Raw genomic sequence first — 6000 nt, forward strand, 5'->3', positions numbered from 1 at the left:
TTAAATGGAACATACTTAAATATCTTAAATATAATAAAGGCCATATAGGACAAACCTACTACCAGCAACATAATCAACAGGAAAAAAATTACAAGTGTTCTCCTTAAGATCAGTAACAAGACAGGGATGTTTGCTTTTCTCTCTCTTATTCAGCATAGTACTCTAAGTCCTAACCATAGCAATCGGACAAGAAGAAGAAATAAAAAGCATCAAAATCAGAAAGAAAGAAGTAAAACTGTGATTATTAACAAATGACATGACACTGTATATACAGAATCCCAAAGATACCACCAAGAAACTACTAGAACTGATAAATGAATTCAACAATGTAGAAGGATATAAAATTAATTTCTATAAATCAGTTGTATTTTTATATACCTATAATGAACAGAAAGGGAAATTAAGAAAACAATCCCATTCACAAATGCTACAAAAAGAATAAATTACCTAGGAATAAATCTAGCCAAGGATGTAAAAGACCTGTATTCAGAAAATTATAAAACACTGAAGAAAGAAATAGAAGAAGATACAAATAAGTGGAAGTACATGATCATGGATAGGAAGAATTAATATTATTAAAATGTCTGTACTGCCAGGCAGGCAGGTGGTGCTCGCCCCGGTACTTTGAGCGATCACACCAGAGCCCTGTAGAACAAAGGGACAGTTTTGAGGCAAGGAGAGGGGCCCACTTGGGAAAGCTGCAGCAGGTCTGCAGCCTTGGTGGGGACCGCAGGCCGGCAGGTAGCACGGGCAGGTGTGTAGACAGGGAAGCGAGCAGATGCTGTAGCTTGGGAATAGAGACATGACTGGGGTCAGGGCAGGGATTACTGGCAAGTGCACCCTGGCCCAACAATAGGAAAACGTTGCTAGACAAGCCTGAGGAGGGCTGAGGGTGCCACAGGAGGGGACAACTAAACGCAGCTCACAGCAGAGCAGTGGCAGGCCCACGAATAAAAGACTAGCAAATTCCAGAATCAAGCTGGATCTTCCCACAGCCAGCCAACCAACCAGAAAAGATTTGAAACCCAGGGAATTTTGACGAGGGGCGGACCCAGGAAGGGAAAAAACAAATAGAGACTGTGCCTAAAAGTTGAATTGAGTAAAAACCCTTTCATTCTTTTATTTCTCACTCCCTCTCTTACCGCCCCTCCCTTTCTTCTTTCTCTTTTCTTTTCTCCCCTCCCCTTCCTTCCTTTCGCTCTTTCATTTCTCTTCTTCATCCTATTTTTTTGTTAATTATTTAATTTAGATTTTTTCCCTCTTTACCCCTTCCTCTTCCTTTCTTTTTATTTACTTCCTTCCCCATTATTTTCTTCCTCCCTCACTGTCTTTTCCCTTTCTTTCCTTCTTTCTTTCTAATTACTTTTAATTTTTTAAAAATTTTTTCTGTATTCCCCTCTTTCCATTTGTTTCTTTTTTCTTCCCTTTCCTTTCTTTTCTTCCTCTGTCTCTTTCTATTCTCTCTTTTATTCTTTCTCTTTATTTTATTTTTAAATTTTTAAATTTTAATTTATTCCCCTCCCTCTTCTCCTACCCCTTCTTCTCCTTCCTTCCTTCCCCTTCTTTACTCTCTTTCCTTTCCTTCTTTGTTCCTTTCTATTTTCTATTCTGTATTTTTATTTTTGAAAAACTCTTTCTCTAATCTGTTTCCTATCTTCTATCCCTCATATTCCTCTGCTTTAATTTTTGGTTGTTTGCTCAGATGTCTGTTGTGTCTATCCTCCCTTTCATACTAAACATATAGCATATAACTACTATATAAACTTAATACTATACACTTCCACTTTCTTACTTCATACTACAATCTGCTCTTCCCTTTCAAACATACAGTGTAAATGTTACTTGCTCTCTTGCATAGCCTTGACCCCATTTGCTAATATTATTACTCTATCACCTGTGGAGGACAGACAGACATGGGGAGATGTGGGAAGCAGACAGGCTTGGTTTAAAAGACTCTGACCGCTGTGCAGAGCTGCCCCCAGATGGGCCCTTAGCTGGAAGGTTGTCTTCCAGGCCTGCTCTGAATCCCAGCCTCCAGGGGATTTTAAAGATAGAATAGAAATACAAAGTGGCTTTTAAGGAAAAGGGAACCTGCTCTGTTTTTCTCTGTAAAGCCTCAAATCCTTGTCAGTAAAATATGAAGAACAGAATAATTAAGTAAGAGAAAGTGCTTTTGACCTTGTGTAAAATACCTGGATGTTTCAACCCTGTAATGATCTGCATTTTCCTTTCACTCCCTATCAATTGGGGAAGTGCTGCCTATTTTTCTTAAGTACTTATGCATGTGGAAAGTGGATAAAAACCTTGGCTAATAAAGAAATGGGGGCAATTTTCCACTAGAGAAAACCCCCTCCCTTCCTTCCTCAGATGGAGAGTGTCTGAGTAGTTCCTTCATCCACTCCAAGGGACCCAGAGTCTCTCTCAATCACCTTCCCTCTAAAAAAATCACCCTTCTTTCATTTAAAACAACTCCTATCTGTTTCCCCTATGAAACAAGAGTCTTAATCTCTTCACAATTATAATAATACTAGCTCATTTGCTGCTGAAAGTAGGACTGTGGTTGGGGGATATTTTGGAGCGTGTGGGTTTCTTGCCTGGGTTATGTAATTATGTTTTAACAGCATCTCCACAAAAGAACTAAAGACAAGGTGGGCAAGTGACTCAATCAACTAGCCAGAGGAAAAGACCCACAAAAGAGTAGCTGAAATACAACCAGACAGCTTAAACAAACAACATAAAGAACAACACAAGAGCATCAGGCTCAGAAGATCAAAGAGACTGCACCACTGAATCTCCCAGGTCTCCTATAAAAAATCTCATATCATGAATGGGAAATCAAAGCAGAAAAATCTAATAAACAAAAACAAACAAGAAGAATTCAACATGGGGAGACACAGAAATAACCTCCCAATGAAAGGAAAAGATGAATCCCCAGAAAGAGAGATATATGGAATAAACATAAACCAACTAACAGACATGGAATTCAAAAAAATGGTTATTATGAAACTTAATGACCTTAACAACCTCAGAGAAAACTATGACACACTCCAGAGAAATTACCAACAACTCCAAGGAAACTACAAAGAATTGCAGCGAAGCTACAAGGAGCTTATGAAGAACTACACCAGCATAAAAAAAGACATAGAAATTATCAATAAGAACCAGGAATAAATGAAGAATACAACCGCTGAATTGAAGAACACAGTAGAATCAATCAATAGAAGGCTAAACGAAGCAAATCGGATCAGTGAATTAGAGGACAACATAGGAAAAATTTTGCAGAAAATACAACAAAATGAAAAAAGATTGAAAAAGAATGAAGAGTGTTTAAGAGAACTGCAGGACAACATGAGACAAAACAACATTAGAATCATAGGGATACAAGAAGGAGAAGAGGAGGAAAAAGGGATAGAAAACCTGATTGAAAAAGTAATGACAGAAAATTTTCCTAACTTGATGAGAGGAAAACTCATGCAAATCCAGGAAGCACAGGGGGTCCCGAGAAAGATGAACCCAAATAGGCCCACCACAAGACACATCATAATTAAAATGGCAACATTCAAAGACAAAGAGAGAATCCTAAAAGCAGCAAGAAAGAAACAGCTAATAACATACAAGGGAACTCCAATAAGGCTATCAACTGACTTCTCAATAGAAACACTACAAGCCAGAAGGGAATGGCAAAAAATATTTCAAGCAATGAAAAACAAAGGCCTACAATCAAGAATACTCTATTCAGCAAAATTCTCATTCAAATGGAAGGTGAAATAAGAAGTTTCTCAGACAAAGGAAGACTAAAAGAATACATCTCCGCCAAACCAGCATTATAAGAGATGCTAAAGGGAATGATCTAAGAAAGAGAATTAAAAAAAAAAAAAAAGGAAAAAAGAGGAACACAAGTTTAAAGGGAAATGAATAAATACCTATTTATAATAACCTTAAAAGTAAATGGATTAAATGCTCCAATCAAAAGACATAGGATAGTGGAATGGATATGAAAACAGGACCCACATATCTGCTGTTTACAAGAGACCCACCTTAGAACAAAATATTTACACAGACTGAAAATGAAAGGATAGTAAAAAGTATATCAAGCAAATGGACATGAAAAAAAAAAGCTGGGGTAACAATACTTATATCAGACAAAACAGATATCACAGCAAAGACCATAGAAAGAGACAAAGAAGGACATTACATAATACTTAAAGGAAAAACCCATCAACAAGATATAACCCTTATAAACATATATGCACACAACATAGGAGCACCGAAATATGTAAGGACAATTTTGAAAGACTTCAGGAAGGATATAGGCAACAACACATTCATAGTAGGGGACTTTAACACACCTTTGTGAACAATGGACAGATCTTTGAAGCAAAGAAACACCAAAGATACTGAGGCATTGAACAACACTCTAGACCAAATGGACTTAGTTGATATATATAGAACGTTTCACCCCAAGGAAGCAAAATATACATTCTTTTCACGTGCACATGGAACATTATCAAAGATAGACCACATGATAGGACACAAAACAAACCTCAACAAATTCAAGAAAATTGAAAGTATATCAAGCATCTTCTCAGATCATAATGCCTTAAAATTGGGAATCAACTTTAGGGAAAAAATTAAAAAACATTTAAACTCATGGAGAATGAATAACATGCTATTAAATAGTGAATGGGTTAACAATGACATCAAGGAAGAAATAAAAAGTTTCTGGAAACAAATGATAACGAACACACAACAACCCAAAACCTCTGGGAAACAGCGATATAAGTCCTGAGAGGAAAGTTCATGACAATACAGGCCTACCTAAAAAGGATAAAAGAATCTCTAATAAAAAATCTAACGCTACAGCTACAAGAACTAGAGGAAGAACAACAAGAAAAGCCCAGAGCAAATAGAAGGAAGGAAATCATCAAGATCAGAGCAGAAGTAAATGACATAGAGACTAAACAAATAATTCAAAAGATCAACAAAAGCAGATGATGGTTCTTTGGAAAGATAAACAAAATCGACAAGCCTTTAACCAGGTTCATCAAGAAAAAAAGAAAGGACTTAAATAAATAAAATCAGAAATGAAAGAGGAGAAATCACAACTGATACCACAGAAATACAAAGGATTGTAAGAAAATATTACGAACAACTGTATCACAAGAAATGTGACAACCTAGATGAAATGGAGAAATTTCTGGAAACATATAATCTGCCAAAACTGAATCAAGAAGAAGCAGAAAGCCTGAATAGACCAATAACAATTAGTGAAATTGAAGCAGTAATCAAAAAACTCCCGGCACACAAAAAACCAGGACCGGATGGTTTCGTAGGTGAATTTTACAAAACATTTAGAAAAGAAATAATTCCTACCCTTCTCAGACTATTCCAAAAAATCCAAAAAGAGGCAAAACACCCAAACTCATTCTATGAAGCCAGTATTACCCTAATTCCAAAACCAGGTCAAGACACAACAAAGAAAGAAAACTATAGGCCAATATCGCTGATGAACATAGATGCTAAAATCCTCAACAAAATATTGGCATATCAGATCCAACAACACATTAGAAGGATTATATACCACAATCAAGTGAGATTCATCCCAGGGATGCAAGGATGGTTTAATATTTGCAAATCAATAAATGAAATACACCACATAAACAAAATGAAAAAAAAGAAACCACATGGTAATATCAATAGATGCAGAAAAAGCATTTGATAAAGTACAACACCCACTTATGATAAAAACACTCAGCAAAATGGGACTAGAGGGAGCATACCTCAACATAATAAAGGCCATATATGAGAAACCTGAAGCCAACAGCATACTCAATGGGCAAAAACTGAAAGCATTCCTCCTGAAGTCAGGAAAAAGACAAGGATGTCCACTCTCCCCACTCCTATTCAACATAGACTTAGAAGTTCTAACCACAGCAATCAGACAAGAAAGGGAAATAAAAGGCATCCAAATTGGAAAAGAGGAAGTAAAACTGTCATTAT

This window comes from Furipterus horrens, unplaced genomic scaffold (assembly GCF_987537825.1).
Source record: "Furipterus horrens unplaced genomic scaffold, mFurHor1.1.pri manual_scaffold_5, whole genome shotgun sequence".
In the NCBI taxonomy this organism is placed as follows: domain Eukaryota; kingdom Metazoa; phylum Chordata; class Mammalia; order Chiroptera; family Furipteridae; genus Furipterus; species Furipterus horrens.